This window comes from Arachis hypogaea, chromosome 15 (genome assembly GCF_003086295.3).
Source record: "Arachis hypogaea cultivar Tifrunner chromosome 15, arahy.Tifrunner.gnm2.J5K5, whole genome shotgun sequence".
Taxonomy (NCBI): Eukaryota; Viridiplantae; Streptophyta; class Magnoliopsida; order Fabales; family Fabaceae; genus Arachis; species Arachis hypogaea.
In genome coordinates this window covers 9,624,563-9,642,804 of record NC_092050.1, presented here as the reverse complement: position 1 = coordinate 9,642,804, position 18,242 = coordinate 9,624,563, and positions in this window count along the sequence as shown.

The window sequence follows — 18,242 nt, the reverse complement described above, 5'->3', positions numbered from 1 at the left end:
ATTGTTTTGGCCTAGTTTTATATATAAAAAAGTACAACAAACTAATTTTTAGTTGACTAACATAAAATAACTTTATTTAGAATTTATAATTTAAATTGTAGAACTAAGGATTTATGATTTAGAGTATAAAATTTAAAATAAAGAAAATATTTTAAAAAATTAGGCTAACGTTAGTTGAAAAAAACTGATTCCTTAGCACACAAATTTTTCAAAACAAACAAGAAGGACATGGTGCATTAGACAATCAATCTAATCCTAATAAGATGACATCAATGTCATGCAAAGGATAAACAGATCAAATCATGTACAAACGACTTGTTCTTGATATTAAAAACCACTAGCCGACATACTAGATTGGTCAAGACATTTCAAAGAGAGGGAAATAATTGTTGAACTAATAAAGTAACACTTTAACAGTAGAGTTTTTATTTCACATTTTATAATTTAATTTGGGAACTATCTGATAAAAATGTAAAGGACAAGAAGGATCAATTATTTTCAACAACAATAATATGTCATACGAGATAGGAGTATCATAAGGCATGGGACAGACTCCATATATGGGAATAATGGAAGTCATTTTATGGAAATGGCCAGGCTGGGTCAATGGGGGGAAACAAAGAAACTTAATGATACCATTTATCTAGTACCTAGCTTTAACTTTTCTATATCTATCTAATATAATATTACTTTGATTGAGGACAAGAAATTACTCTATTCTATTTCATCTCGTTCAAAATATGTGTCAATTTATAATTTTTAGTGCATTGAGAATTCAATATAGTTTGACATAAATTATATTTTGATATATTAAAATTTTAACATCAATTTTTAAAATAATAGATATTCTCTTCTATTAATTTTATATCCATTAAATTATACATCTGTCTCAATATATATACGTAATGTATTCTAATATGTTTATACTATGGTGGTTACGGTAAATATATTATATTAAAAATATTATTATAATTAACGTAACTTTTTTTTATTATTTAGCAACGCTTTTTAAAAAAATATTATTAAAAAAATATTATCAAAATATAAATATATATAATTTTAATTTTAATAACGCTTACTAGTCACTATAACCACTATAAATATAACCATATTAATCGTATATATAACATAATATAACTTGCTAGATCATATTATATTTTCATACTGAAAGTAAGAAACTGTTAACGGAATTACAGATGTTTAATTTATATCCTATGGTTATTATGGGGGACCAACTTACAGTTACAGGTACCTTCGTACCTGCTTGTGGTCATCTCTATCTATGAAAGTTGTTTAATTTATATAGAACAGTCATGAAAGTTGTTTGACATGTATGTGAAGATAAAAGTTCGTTAAGAGATGTTAATATGAATGAAAAGATAAGCTGCTTAATTTGATGGTAGAAAAAAAAAAGGAGAAAACATGTCCCATTACCCTAAATAGAATTAATGGCCAAGATGGCTCTAATGTAGAGTTCATTAGTAGGAATATAAATTACAAGCATAAATGATCATATGATAATATAGAGAGATAGGGTAAGATTTTATATGAGCAAGGGAGAACAGTGGGGACTAGACATGGGAGAGTTTTTTGTACCTCATTAAACACCACTACCCCCATAACACATGAAATTAATGTTTAAATTATGATGTTTTAAGTGAATCCCACAAAAATAGGGAGTGGAGCAAGCAAAGGGTAGTAATCCCACAAAAACTCACCGCGAGTCAATTTTATATAAAGTTGTTTTTAGATTATTGACGCTTGATATTATTTAGTTTAAAAAAAAATCAATTTATTATATATAAATAATTTAATTAAAAAATTAATTTAAATTAGATTAAATATTTTTTCTTACACTTTTAAAATTTGTTTTTTTTTTTAGAACTAATATCAAATTTTTAATTGGATATATTTTTTTTATTTGTATTTTTAATCAAATTTTTTTATTTTGAATATATTTTTTTAATTTTTGTTTTTATTCAATTTTCTATTAATGATGAAAATTATTTAATAAATATGTAATTGTTCATCTTATCACACCATTTGATGCTAAGGACGAAGTCGGTTGGATGTTGGACAACAATTTTAAGAATTTTACGACTCACGTCTTTGTCTAGGTCAACACTGAGATTGATTGTGTTGTCTTTACTTCCCAAATTCAAGTTCGATTTTCTCCTTTCATGTGAATCATAATATTTTTTTTCTTTACTTTTCGATTCCTAATTTTTCCTCCTTCGCCATTTCTATACAGACATAAAGACAAATTAGACGGTGAGACAGTGATTTCATCTCGCTTGCATATTAATTTAGCAATTGTTCTGGATAAGGACGGTGGTTTCATCCCACTTGTTCGTGGTTGTGGTGTGATGTGGAGATGGTGGTTTGAACCCGCCCACATTCCATATTCTCTCGGGTTGTAAGGTGAGACAACACTCTCTGGTATTTTTGACACAGTTTATACCTCCACGAGAAGGTGAGATGACACTCTCCATTAAGATAATGGTACCATGACTTAATTCCTCCTAAGGATGCACACAAGAGACCGATACGGGAGTTACCAATCAGCTTTTATGTCAGATTTGACAGTATAATAGACACGTGAGCTCATCACTAGTAGAACAGATATACATCATGTGCATTTTTTTACTATTGTTTGAGTATGCATATTATTTTAGTTTGCCTAATTAAATATCTCTATTTAATTAATAATTATATTAATTTCTATACATATTCTCTACTTATGTTTGTCTTGTCTTGTATTGACCAAAAAAACGTGAGTTTTGTTTTTTTAGAATACCAAACTTTACTTTTTTTAAACCATTTGTGTACATATATTTCAGTAAAATTAAATAAATTAAAATAAAAGATAAATTTAGTAAGAAGGATTAAGAAGAAAAACGTACTAAATTTATCATTTAAGAATAATACGCATAAAAAATTAAAAAAAAAATCTTTAAAAAGTAGTTATTTAGTTTATCCAAACCGATCTTTTCAAAAAAAACTATTTATATAAAATAAACTAATTTTTTGTTAAACCAAATAATAACATATGTGAGTAATCTAAAAATAACTACATGTGAGTTTCCACCACGCAGTATTTTATTAGTCAGCGACAGATCTTAAATAGAACTCAGATTTTGTTGGGTGGGAAGATACCGTGGTCATTTAAAAAAAATTTAAATGATCATTTTTTTAAGGCAAAAAATCATTGAATACACTCTCCCTGTTAGCTCGTAATCAAAGTATTACAACATGTTTTGATGAGTGGTACCATCTCATGCAAGAGAAGCTTATATATATATGCAACAAATCGAAGCTAGCTAGATATCTCTAAATAGATAGCTCCATCCATAAACAACAACAGCAAGAGTATTTATTTGATATTTTATACAAAATACCCGAATCGAGGACATGTTTTATATCTTGATGATGACTTCATGGAATAATAAGAGACACAAATCTTGAAACACATCCGCAAGAGAACTATAACAAACTTTTAACATTAACACATTATGAATGAAAAAAAATCATCCCATTCTCACAACCATGTTCCTTGCAAAACAGGCTGTCACCACTCTTTAGGTGACAAGTGTCATGGCAGAAGAAGTAGTCTTCCCCTTTGGACCACAGCTCCCCCACGTGGCTGTGGGCGCAGCTGCCGGCGGCCGCGCCACCTGGACCCCCTTATACGAGCAAGCACAGGACCACCTTATAGATATACCCCTTCAATATAGTAGTAGTAGTAGTAGTATTTAGCACAACCCATTTTGTTATTGCAAGTGCTATGCTTTCAATAATTTCATGTCCTTTTCCATATGGGTCCATGCCTAAAAGCCTTTCCAAACTCAGCACTCACCACGCCCATCATTTTAAATGCTCCTTCTTTCTTTTTAATTATTTGAATTTCTTCCTTTTGTTCATCACCCTAATGTGTCCATATTATCACCACATTCGAAGAAGCTTCAAATTAAATGGACATACACCATAAAAAGAAAAGGTAAAACTAAAGATGAGAGGGGGTTATAATTAGTAGTGGGGTTTGAAAGTTGAGAGTATTTATCTCGAAAAGGGTGGAGCTCTATGACTATATATCATATCCCATGAGAATGTTGGTCCCTTAGTTAATGTAATCGTCTAACAGAAAGTGACCCTCTTGAGAAGGACATACATAGCTGTTGCTTCAATTCTCCACTCCCAAGAACCAACTCATCACATTAACATACTGCCAACATATATCTATATGCTCTCTCTAATTCAATAATTAAATACTATATAATAAGACACATAACAATCCTACTCTGTCCTATTTTATTTATGTATCAGGTTTTATTGTCAAAACCTTCAAAATTTAACTTTTGGCATTTTCCTCTGGAGGCCTTCAGATATGTTATATATATTCGCCATAATAATAATAATTTAATTATATATGGGTATGCACTAATGCCAGTCTCAGATAGAGCTAGCTTATTACCTTGATTAATTATTGATTAGTTAGTTGAAGTTTAGTGGGTAAAGTTAGTTGATTATCTCCCACAACTGTTCCCGTGGAGATATTTTTCTTTTAATTACTATTTTTAGTCCAAATTAAATGCGTAACCTAAATTGTATTTTTCTATATATTGGACGACCCTATTCAAGTATTCATCATGACATGAATTTAACCTATGATTTTCTCATATTGTACGTCACGACCAAAATGGGTGTCAATCTTTTGCACCAATAGGGAGAGGGAACCAAATTTCTTAATTTCTCACAAGGAAGGAACTGAACTACCTAGGGTTTGGTGGTGGTGGTGCGAGCGAGGCACGAGGCTTTATTTTAAAGCAAATTAAAAGCATAATGCAAGGTTTTGGTTGCTTAACATTATAGAGTATATATATCTAGAGGTAACTCATATGAAGGGAAATAGTTGGTTAGGCCTTAAACATCAGTAGGTAAGCCTTGCTTTATTATTTAAAAGATAATAATTGTATCTCACCACTACGTAAGATTTAATATAATAAGCAAGTAGGTAATAATATAATCGATCTTAGACAATATTTAAGATATATATAGTGGTACTATAATTCTTTATTTTCTAATTAAGCTGGAGTTTGTTTATTTTTTCTTTTATCATAAAAAAGGCAGCACAACCATACAAAAATAAATTTTCTCATAACATAATGTATCTTGGTTGTTTTAAATTTTTAGTCACTAAAAAAAATTTTAATATACTATTTAAATATCTTTATCTACTTATTAGAGTGATTTTCTAACTAGACGTGGACGAAAACTTCCAATCATTCACGATCTTTCAAGCCGAAATGGGGAGATACCTGCAAGGGATCGAAATCGGACGATCAAGTTAGTCTAGATCTAAAACAAAGTATAAGAATTAGAGTTAGAGGGCATGTTTTATGTGTATGATGAGCTCTTTATTTATAGTGTATGGTAAGAGAGCTTCAGATAGACTCATACAAGATATTCGTAGGATCCTACATGAATATAATCCTAATTTTGACTTTTATGGACAGGTGTGTCCCAAGAAGAGCGTCTATGGACTGGCCACAGATTTGGAGCCAATATGAAAACTGAGTTGTAACAAAATATTTTTTTATAATTATGAATAAAGTATCATTTATACTTATAAATTGGTGAATGCTATCCAACCCCCTCTAAAATAACATGTAAATTACCCTTCATTATGTGTTACATTGTAATTGGTCCTTATCTTAACCATAGTTGGGGCGCTAACGTCATCGCCATCTACTGCCCTCCCACACAACCTCTCTTCTCAGTATAGCCAGCGCCTCTTTTTGCCATGGATCACTTCTTACCCACATAATTAATGGTTAATTTGGTTATTAAATTTTTTTATTAAAAAAATATATCTTTATTTAATTACGTGATGGAACATATATTTATATGTAAAATATAATATAATAAAATAAATCTATTCAAAGTATTTAAAAGTATAATTAAAATCATAAATATACAAATATAATAATAAAATTTGTACTCCAAACAAATAAACATATTTTTTTATCATACATATATTATTTAAAAAATAAATATATTATTAAAATTAATAATAGAAATTTAAAACGATAAAATTCAACTTTTTTACCGTATTTTTTATAGTATTTTTATATTTTAATTTTTAATTTATTAGTACTTTATTATTTAATTAATAATTAAACAAATTATTTTTATGAAAAATTATTTTTTGTATTATATTAGAGAAGAGACCAATATAACAGTTTAAAAAATAAATTGTATAAATATTTAAGAGATAAATATGAAATACATACTTAAGTAATGTTTAGTTTGGTTATTAAATTTTTTTATTAAAATAAATCTTTATTTAATTACACGATAGAACATGTATTCATATGTAAAATATAATATAATAACTCTATTTAGAGTACTTAAAAGTTTAATTAAAATCAGAAAAAACATATTTTTTATCGTACATAAATTATTTAAAAAAAAATAAATTGTTAAAATTAATAACACAAGTTTAAAATGATAAAATCTAACTTTCTTATAAGTATTTTTTTATAGTATTTTTATTCTTTTAATTTTTAATTTATTCGTACTTTATTATTTAATTATATTTTATATATAAATATATGTTCCATCACGTAATTAAATAAAGATATGTTTTTTTAATAAAAAAATTTAATAACCAAATTAACCATTAATTATGTGGGTAAGAAGTGATCCATGATAAAAAGAGACGCTAGGAAGAGAGGTTGTGTGGGAGGGCAGTAGATGGCGATGACGTTGGCGCCCCAACTATGGTTAAGATAAGGACCAATTCAATATGACACATAATGAAGAGTAACTTACATGTTATTTTAGAGGGGGTTGGGTAGCATTCACCCTATAAATTTTGTAAATGTAGATAAAAATACCCATCAAACAAAAAAAATTAATATTGTACCTATAAAAGATGAATTTCGTGTGACAATATCTAAATTCTAATTTTTTTTATTAATTTTTTAATAAAATTTTCAAAATATCCTCACCCTTTACCTTCTTTCTCAAATTCCAAACTTTCACAACCCTCACCACTACTAATACCTTCTCTGAGTATCACTAACTCCCCTCCTCTTCTCTATTGTCACCACTCATCGTCGCCACCACCACCACATCATCCCTTGCCATTATCATCTCTTTTTTTTTGGAGGGGGGTCTCTAAATAATTGTGGAAGATTTTTTCGTTGACATTACAAGATAAACTGCTTTTGAACTCGTCGTTCTTCTCTGTAAAGATCTTGTGGCTACCACTACACTCTTTGCAAATCATGAATCTGAAACAGCAGCCCAATCATTCGCTGCAGGTCGCCGCTTTCGTGGAGCTATCAGACGTCAGGAAGGATTCCGGAAGTGAGTTCGAAAACGGTGTCATAGAGCTTCTTGGAGATGGATTGGACGTTCTTAGTCTGGATAAAAGAGATGATGAGGTATTTGAGAAGGCTGAATGTGAGGGGAGAGGCGTAGCCGGAGGTATAAGTTGTCACGAGTGAGCTACCTGCGGAGGAGGATGGCGGAGATGGCTCGAGCCTCCTAGTGATGAAAAGAGGAGGAGAGGTGTGTGAACTTGAAGGAGTAGAGAGTATTGAGATTGGTTTACTTGCAGAGGTTGAAGAGCACCTCGGTGTAGGAACGTTGCCCTTTGGAGAAAGACATTAGATGCGAGATTAGGGTCTTGAATGGGATAGGGATGGATCAGGTCCCAACACGGCGACCAGTTCCGATTGCTTTATGATGATATATTATGATTGGTGATTGATGGATGCTTTTTTTAGGGTGAGTGATGGCAGTGGAGAGGGGGAAGAGAGATAGTGGTAATTAGGGAAGGTGCTGGTGGTGGTGAGAGTTGTGAAAGTTTGAAAATTAGAGAAGATGATAAAGAGTCGGGATAATTTAAAAATTTTATTAAAAAGTCAACAACAAAAAATTAAGATTTGAATACTGTTGTCATACAGAAACTATTTTTTATGGGTAGTATAACATTAATTTTCTTGTTTGATAAATACTTTTGCAAGCGTTCGTAAAATTTATGGATATAAATGGTAGTTTATTCTTCTAATTATTAGTTGAAATACACATAAAAATCAAAGTAACGAGTCCTATAAATTTTATACTATGTCCAAAAATTTAATCGGATGGGAGGAAATATATAAATAATTAAATTTGTAACACGTTTTTTTATATAAGAAAGCCCTTTTTAAATTTGTATGAATTTTTGTATAGGTAATATTTTTCTTTTTTATTTGTATTATGTTTTTTTTTTTCATTTGTAGATAACAAAAAATCGAATTCTAAATTTTTAGTTATAGAAATTTAATATTATATTACTAAATTATTTTTTAAAAGTTTAAGCTGATGGATAAGATATATAAATACATAGTTAAATCTCTAGGATTAAAAATCTCAAATAATCATCATAATGTTTAAAAATGTTCACTTAATTCTAATAACTTTGTTAAGTTTAATTTCCAGCTAGTGAGTTTGATAAGTGTCTTCTAGTTGAAAAATTGATCTTGTGATCTAATAATCCACAATGTCAATGGCATGGACGGATGAAGTAAAAAAGCATAATAATTTTTTCCTGTTTACGTAGAAAAATAAATTACTTGTTAATTACAATTAGCACGCAAGAGGACTATTTAATTAATAAGTAATCTTAATATAATTTTTACATTGATTATTTATATATGTATGATTAAATAGAAAAATTATAAGTGACTAATAAATTTTCTTTGATTTTGCTTTACATTTGAATAATACAATTTTTGCTTTACGAATTATTTAATGAAGGAAAGAAGACTCTTCCGAGTCTTGGTCGGTTATGCACAAGGGAAGAAGATCAAAATTTTGACTGCTATTGAAGGATTCGAGACTTTGAGGTAAAAGAGGCTCTAAAGCAGATGACAGTAGGACCTGATAATATCCTGATTGAGGTTTGGAAGGGCCTTGGAGGAAAAGGCATCAACTGGTTAACCAAGCTTTTTAATGAGATTTTAAAGTAAAACAAGATGCCTGATGAGTGGAGAAAGAGCACCTTGGTACCTATTTACAAGAATAAGAGAGATATACAAAGTTGCAAAAACTATAGAGGAATCAAGCTCATGAGCCATACCATGAAGTTATGGGAAAGGATGATAGAACAGAGGTTGAGAAAAGAGACACAAATAACAGAGAATCAATCTGGATTCATGCCAGGCAGATCCACCACCGAAGCGATATACCTGTTAAGAAGGACGATGGAGAGGTATCGTAGTAATAAAAGGGATCTACATATGGTGTTTATTGATTTGGAAAAAGCATACGATAGTGTGCCAAGGGAGGTCTTATGGAAGGTTTTAGAAAAGAGAAGAATAAGGATCGAATATATTTGTGCAATTAAAGATATGTATGATGGGGCCAAAACTAGTGTGAAGACTCAATGTGGTGTGACAGAGGAATTTCCTATTGGCATAGGATTACACCAGGGATCATCCTTAAGTCCATACCTTTTCACATTAGTCTTGGAAGTACTCACAGAGCACATCCAAGAGCCTGTGCTATGGTGCATATTTTTTGCCAATGATATTGTCCTTATGGGAGAGTCAAGAGAAGACCTAAATAAGAAGTTGGACTTTTGGAGAGAAGCTCTAGAAGTGTATGGTCTGCGCATAAGTCGTAGCAAAATGGAATATATGAAATGTAAGTTCAGTCTGAGAAGGGAGAACCCTAATATAGAGGTGAATATTGGAGAAAACATCCTACAAAAAGTTAAAAGTTTTAAGTATCTTGGGTGCATCATACAGGATAATGGAGAGATTGAACAGGATGTAAATCATAGGATTCAAGCAGGTTGGTCAAAATGGCGAAGTGCATCTGGTTTTATATGCAACAAAAAAGAGCCTTTAAAACTTAAAGGTAAATTCTATCGCACTGCTATAAGACCGGCTATGCTTTATGGTACGGAGTGTTGGGCAGCCAAAGGGGAGCACGAACATAAGCTAAGTGTGGTAGAGATGAACATGTTGAGATGGATGAGTGGTCATGCGCGATTGGATAAAATATGAAACGAAGATATAAAGGAGAGAGTTGGAGTAGCACCCATTGTGGAAAAAGATGGTTGAATCACGTCTCAGGTGGTTTGGACATGTGAGAAGAAGACCGACAGAACACCCAGTCAGAAGGGTGGATGAGATGGAAGATGGACAAGGGGTGAAAGGAAGAGGAAGACCTAAAAAGACCATCTATGAGGTGGTCAAAGGAGGTTTACATGTAAAATGTCTCTCTATAGACATGATACATGACAGAACACAATGGCGTCGTTTGATTCATGTAGCCAACCCCACCTAGTGGGACAAGGCTTTGTTGTTGTTGTTGTTGTTTTGCTTTACATTTGAACCACTAATTTTTTTTCTTTTATTAATTTTAGATAATCAAGTTTTTTACGTAATTAAGTTTAACCAAATCATTCTATAATTATCAAAATCAAACCGACAATTGACTCAATTATATTAGTAAAGCACAAGGTTATTGGTTCAACCATTGAATTACTGGTTGAACCGACTGCTCTGGTCATGCACTATAAGAAAAATACTGAGTATTGTCAGATTTACCGTTATAGTGTCGTAGAGTAGCGGTGGATTTACCATCGAATTTATCAGCAAAAACGACGTCAAATTCGTAAGGTTAAGTTATTACGTGGATTCTGTTTTCAGACGGTAATCCGCCGGTATTATTTGGAGGAAAAATAAATTAAACTGGCACATCCTTTACTGTTGGGTTTACTGTCAGATTTTTTTTATGATAACTCCAATTAGTGAAACACTGCATTTTGGTAAACCGCAATGGTTTACCGTCGAAAAAATTCGACAGTAAAGGGGCGTAAATTCAAATCATGAACCCTCTCCATCACCACCTTCTGTCTCCCTCTCTCCTTCTAGTGTCTCCATCACCACCATCTGCTGCCACCACCGAGACCACCACCGTCACAGCCCATCTCCGTCGCCGTCAACCCACTGTCGCCTCGCCATCATTGCACTGCGACTGCCCAGCCTTCGGCGAGTTTTGCATCCTTCGATGACCACCTTTCCCTACCGTTTCATCGTTCTGCATTTCAGGTTTTTTTTTAAACTTTGTTTCTCTTTCTTCTTCAAATTCTATTTTAGTTAGGTTGTTTCATTATTCTAATTTTAGTTAATTAATTTAGTTAGAGTTAATTTTTTTATTTTAGTAGATTTTAGGTGGCTAGGATAGGTTAGTTTTAGAATTATTAGTTTGTGTTATATTGCTAAAAGTGTTAGAAATTGACTGAATTAATGGATAATGCTACGGATTTTGTGTAAATTGATGTTAAAAGACTATTTGTTTTGTTGAATAATTGCTGAAATTTGGTTGAATAACATTTACTTGAATTTGAGGCTATCAACTGTTACTTAGTTGCGTTGATTTTGCATCTTTGATGTATGTGCTTGCTAAGTGTTCGTTTATATGTTTCTATGTCTATTGTTCGTTTTAATTGCATATTGTAGTTACCCTGTGATTTAGGATGTTTAATTTTTGCTTGGTATAGTTAATTAAATCTCTTTGTGATACAGGATTGTAATGCATTGGATATTATTTGCTAATTGAATTTTGTGTATGTATATTATGTGTAACTGTCAATTGTTTGATTGAAGTGTTTTCTACACTTAGTATCTGATTTAGATCTGATAATACACATTATGGTTCATATAGTTGTATTCTAAGACACTTACCATTCAGATCATCAAATGCTGAACTTAATGTTGTGGTATTAGTTATAAGAATTACCTAGGTATTGTTATAATTTATTGTTGATTTGTTTTGCTGAATTTATGTTAATTGGTATGCTATTTGCAAACATGACGACAGGTAGAGGTGTTGCAGATCAGGCTACTGGTCGTGGACATGGTCGAGATCGTGGTAGAGGGAGGATTTCTTCGGTACCTCTGGAAATTCTGGATCATCTTCCTCTATTCTGACTACCCCGGTGACATCACAGGTTGCGGGTTTAGTAAATCAGTCGTTCATCATAGTCCCTAACCCCAACTACGTGCCTCCGTCTACGGACGATGTCGCCTCCTACCGCTTAGCAGCCTGCAGCCACGGCAACGTTGCCTCAAGCAACGGATGCCGCGGCCCCAAAGTCCAGCTACAGAAGTGAGGCAGTTGATACCCCTCTACCACCTCCCATCGTACGGTTGACCATTTAGCTTGATGGCAGCACGGGATAAGTATCACTCTAGGCCTTATATATTTTCTATTTATGGTTATTGTTGAAAGTGCTTGAAAATTGATTATAGTTTAGTGGATTTAGGTTTGAATGGCTGGATAGTGTTTTCTATTTACTGATTATGGTTATTGATAAAATTTTTTGAAAATTGATTCCTATTTAGTGGATTTAGGTATATTTAGTTACTTGGTTAGTGTTTTCTATTTATTGATTATGGTTATTGCTGAAAGTTCCTACAAATTAATTTCTGCTTAGTGAATTTAGGTATATTTAGTTGTCTGATTAGTGTTTCCTGTTTAATGATTATGGTTATCGCTGAAAGTTCCTGAAAATTGATTCTTATTTAGTAAATTTAGGTTTATTTAATTTTCTGATTAGTATTTTCTGTTTACTGATTGTGGTTATTGCTAAAAGTTCCTGAAAATTGATTCCTACTTAATGAATTTAGGTTTATTTGGTTGCCTGATTTTGAAATTGCCATATTGTTTTGTTTGTGGGTTGTTGTTACGTTTGCGCCGAACATCAACGCGTGTACTTAGGAGATGACCAATGTTATTAAGCTGATGTACAACTATTTCTAACCCAGTTACAAAAAGATCTTACTGAGACCAGGACGGAGCAATAATTTTAAAAATGGGAGGTAATTATTATATAAGATAGAATAAGTATAAATAATTAATTTTTAATTAATTAATATTAATTAATTTTTTTATTACTGCAAAATTATTTTTTTTAACTCTCATATCTTAGAGAATTTGATATTTAGGTAGCGTTTATTGAGGTACTGAGGCAGAGACTAGGAGACTGAGATTCAGTATCATGTTTGTTGGTTTAGAGACTAGTATTAAAATTTTTGTCTCTGTTTTCAAAATTTCAGTATTTCAGTACCTCAAAAAAGTGAGGACACAGGGGACTGAAATTTTTAAAGATGGAGACTGAAACTTTAATAACATTTATACCTAAAATATTCTCATTTCAATTAATTAATTCCAATTTTATTCTTTGTACAAATTAAATTAGAGCTTCATTCTTGTTTTAATTTTTGTCTCTCACTTTATACCAAATAGAATACTGAAATTTATTTCAATATCTATCTCTGAGTCTCTGTCTCTCAGTCTCAGTCTTTCAGTCTCTCTACCAAACGCTATCTTAAAGTTTAAAATTAAGATTAAAATTTAAAATAATTTAAAAATAAATAATATTGACTGAAAAAATAAGTTCTCTAATTAAATTCTGTAAAATATTTATTCAAAATCCTTATTTTTTTTCTCTAACAAATTAAACACAGTTAGAAAGTGAATCTTTTCTCTTTTAACTTATTATTTAGATTTAAATTTTAATTACCGTTTCATTGTTTCCTTCTCTCTTTCGTTCTTACTTCGTTCATTTTCATTTTTTTCGTTTCCATTATCATTGTTCTTTTCATTCACAGTATTCAATCATTATTGTTTCGTTCACCATCGTATTCATTTTCTCTCTCTCTTTTTTTTTTTTATCCATTTCATTCTATTCTTTTTATCAGAATTTCACTATGTACCACTATAGTTGAGGTTGGGATGTGGTTTAAAAACCCATCTTAGTAGTGTTTATTTGTAAGGGAAAAAATTAATTTACTCCATGGTATAAATCATTTTCCTTTTCTACCATATCTATTTTCTCTCTTTTTTTTCCTTTATTACTTTATTTTTTAAAAATAATGGATGAGATCATTTTATGGAATATAAAAGAATGCCTTATATGTTACGTCTTACGTGAGGTCCCTGAGGGGGTGGGTGTGTGGGGATTACGTAGTACGGCAAAATTTGTAATGTTATGAGTATCATAAAAAAATAATTTAAAACCGTATCAAAAATTCAAGAATGACAAAATCTATGCTAATATAAAGAAAAAAAATGGGTTGATATATGTACAAGCATTTTTATAAGGGTTAAGTACGATTTTGGTCCCTAACGTAGAGGCCGAAAATTTATTTCGTCTCCGACCTTTTTTTCGCGATAAAATGGTTCTAAAGATTTCAGCTTGTTTTAAAATTGTCTTTTTACCAAATTTTAAATTTTTATTCCAAAAATACCCCTGACTAAAAAAAAACACACAACGTTGAATAAGGGGGAAGAGATTCAATTCACGCTGGTTCAGTTCAGGGAAGGGAAGAGGGGACAGAAGAAGGAGAAGGGAAGGGGAAGGGCCACCGCCGCTGCTCCTCTCCCCTCCGCGCTAACCCTAGAGCCACCGCGACCCTCTCCCCTCCTTCTCTCCTTCCTTGTCTCGGACCTCCTCGAACCAGAGTTCACCACCGACGAGGAGCTGTCACAACAATCTTGTTGTCCACCAGCGGCGAGGCATCTACGGCCTTTGGTGATGAGGCTGGTCTGAGACTGATGTGATGCTGGCGGCAAGGGAGGAGGATTGGAGAAAGAGGCAGACGATGGCGGCGGCGGCGATTACGAAGTCTCGGCGGTGGATTTGGGCTGGGCGCCGCAGACAACTTGAGCACACGGAGAACCTGTTCCGCGCTTTTGATTCCATTGAAGAAGAAGACGATGTTGTTTCACTTCTATTTCTTCTGCTTTTGTTTTTGATTTCATTGAAGAAGAAGAAGAAGAATGTTTTCTATTTTCTATTTTCATAATTCAGGTTATTATTTTGCTTTCAATTTCTGTTTTTGGTTTGATTCTGGATTAGTTTAGTTGAATGTTGATTTTCTGTTAGTGGATTTTAGGAAATGATTATTGTTGTTGATTTGATTCTGTTTTTGGTTTGATTCTGGATTGCTTCTGCTTCTGGTTTTGCTTTTGTTGTTGCTCTGATTTCATTATCCATTGTTGTTGTTGGTGTTATTCTTCTAGTTGTTGTTTTTGTTGTTGTTTCACTGCTTCTGCTTTCTGCTTCTGTATTCTGCTTTTGTATTCTGCTTCTGTATTTTGCTTCTGCTTTTGCATTTTGCTTCTGCATTTTGCTTCTGCTTGCTTCTGTTTCTGCATTTTGGGGAAGAAGGGGGAAGGGCATTTTCATCCGAAGGACAATTTAAAAAATGGAAATGTTTGGTAACCAAAGAAAATCAGCCAAAAATAGTCATAACTTATCTTATTTAGCATTCATTAATTGTTGCGATAATTAATTAATGCCAAATAAGGCAAGTTCTGGCTTTTTTTTTTTGTCTACCTAGTATTATCCTTAAAAAAAAAACTGAAACTTTTGGGATCATTTTGTAGCAAAAAAAATCCAAAAACACAAAAAATTTTCAGCTCCTACCTTAGAAACAAAAAACATACTTAACCCTTTTTATAATTAATTTCAATTAAATTAGTGCAAGTCCACCAAAATCATAATGGGCGCATATGTTAGTATTTCTCCTTTTTTTGTGCTTATTGTAGTAATTTGTTTAAAAGTATAAAAACTTGTTGATATAGTACATAAATTTTTTAAGTATAATACACAAATTTTGTACATAACACAAACTTATTGATATAATATAAAAATTTTTGCATTTAATACACATATTTTCAATGCGAATATATTTTATTAGTTGGATGAGTCAATATTCTGAATATGTAGTCTTCAAAAAATTTAGTGATGCGCATTAAATAATATAAATTTTTGAAACATAACACAAAAAATTTTACAATAACACAAACTTATCGATATAATATAGAAATTTTTACATGTAGCATATAAATATTTGCACATAGCACACAATTTTTTTTACATAACACATTTTTATTGTGAATATATTTTGCTAATTCGGTGAGTCAATATTTTGAGTATGTAGTCTTCTAAAAATTTTGTGATACACATACATCAAATTTTATGTGATGTGTGTATTTCATTGATTGGGTGTCAATGTTTTAAATATGTAGTCTTTAAAATTTTTTTATGTTGCATATTAAAATTTTAATACTATGCACCGAAATTTATGTGTTATGCATCAAAATTTTTGTGTTTTAGTTTTTTGAATATTTATAGAAGAAGAAGATGATGAAGACGACGAGAACGATAGTAATGATAATAAAAGAGGATGATGATGGGAAAAAAAATAATAACAAAAAGATGATAACTGTGGCGGCAGCAATGACAAGAACAGCATCACAGTAGCAACAGCAATAACAATAACAATGTTGAAAAAAAACACGTAAAAGAAGAAAAAAAAATCTACCTACGAAAGAAAAAAAGTGCGCGAAAATTTAGTTAAAAATTTCGTTTAAAAAATGCTTGGAATACTAGCTTTATTGAAAAAAATAAAAAGGAAAACATATATAGTTAGTTTGTTGTGATAGCAGATCTGAAGACACACTATCTAGTTCGTTGGTCCGGTACACTTGCAATTTGTTACGACATAACAGCGATAGACAGCGTCATATTTTTCTATTTCCAAACAAATTAAATAGTGACACATCTCACTTATGATCGATCATGCATGCATATGGTTTTTCCGAACATATAAAGAGGACAACCCAACACTACTACTGTTCCTTTAAACTTGATAATGTATAGTGAACAAATTAAATGTTGATTGTACGTTCTAACTGGCTTAATAAGCCTCTTATGATGATGATATACGGAACATTGTTGGTATTCAATTCCTGCTATAGTACTAGCTAGTAACCATATATCTTTTCTTCTTCTTTTTTTTTTTTTTTTGCATTAAATTAAATACTATATGTATAGCTAGTATTATTACTATTACATACTGTTACTATTTACAAGCATGCTTATATGCATGCCTTTGAGAACTTTGATCCTGAGACGAGAAGTAAAGAAAGGCGCGCGACAGAACAGTAGTGTACTTTAGATTCCAAAAGAATCGTAAGTAGTTAATCTGTTTAACATGCATGTTAAGTCAACGTGACTTGAAAACAAGCAAAAGAGCCATTTAGAATCTAAACTTTTCGGTGCAACAAAAGTGCAATCTCTTTTAAATAATTATATGGAATAATGCATGCTAAGTTCCCACGACAAGTCATCAGGTACCACAGTAACTAGCTATCTAGCTCTTAAGTCTCTCCACTCAAATTATTAATAAACATACAACATCATCATCACTGTTACACTTGATTAAATGCATCATATATATGATATGGCACGATACTAAACAGACTAAATTTAATTTAAAAAATCAATTAATTAAAAATAAACCATGGTATGGACTTTTAAAAAATATATGAAGCTCGTTATTAAATCGGCTCGTCAAAATATATACTATTTTTATAAAAATAAATTATTTTTAATTTAAGCTTTCAATTGTTCATATTCAATAAATTCAAAAAAATATTAATAAGAGTAGTTAAGACTAAATTTAAGATTGTATTTTTTATTTTTGAAAAAAAAGTTTATATTTATGAACTATAATTTGATTATAGATATAGTTATGATATATAACTAATAATTAACATATAAATGAGTTATATAATTTATAAAGCATAAATTGTAAATTCTAAAATGTAATTAATATCAATTTAATTTTTTTAAATTTATTATTTTGAATTATAATTTATAAAATAGACTTTTAAATATCTTCGTAGACTTATAAGACTTTGATGTAAGTAAGATTTAAAGTTAAAAAAAAAAAAAACTTATAAGAAATAATAGACTTGAACTTACATCATATATTTATAACAAAAATTAGATTTGTCTAAACCAAAATTCAATTTGATTCGGTCCATTTGTCTAAACCAAACTAGATTAGTTGTTGAATGACACAAGATTTAACGTGCGTGTATGGAGAAAGAGAAAGGGGATTATATTGAGGAAGATGCATGGATATGGAACAGTATAATAATCTTAGAAGCAAATTGGTGACGTCATCTCTATATTTTAACGTACCAACAAGAAGAAGCTAATAATATGATATAATAATATTTAGTGTCAGATGTAAAATGATGGCTTCACATTCTTCCCCACCATTATTTACTTATTTTATTTTGTCGCATTCATTACTTGTGTAAATTAAAAACAACACACCATCTTAGCTTCTTCCAGCTAGCTCCTTCAAAATCATTAT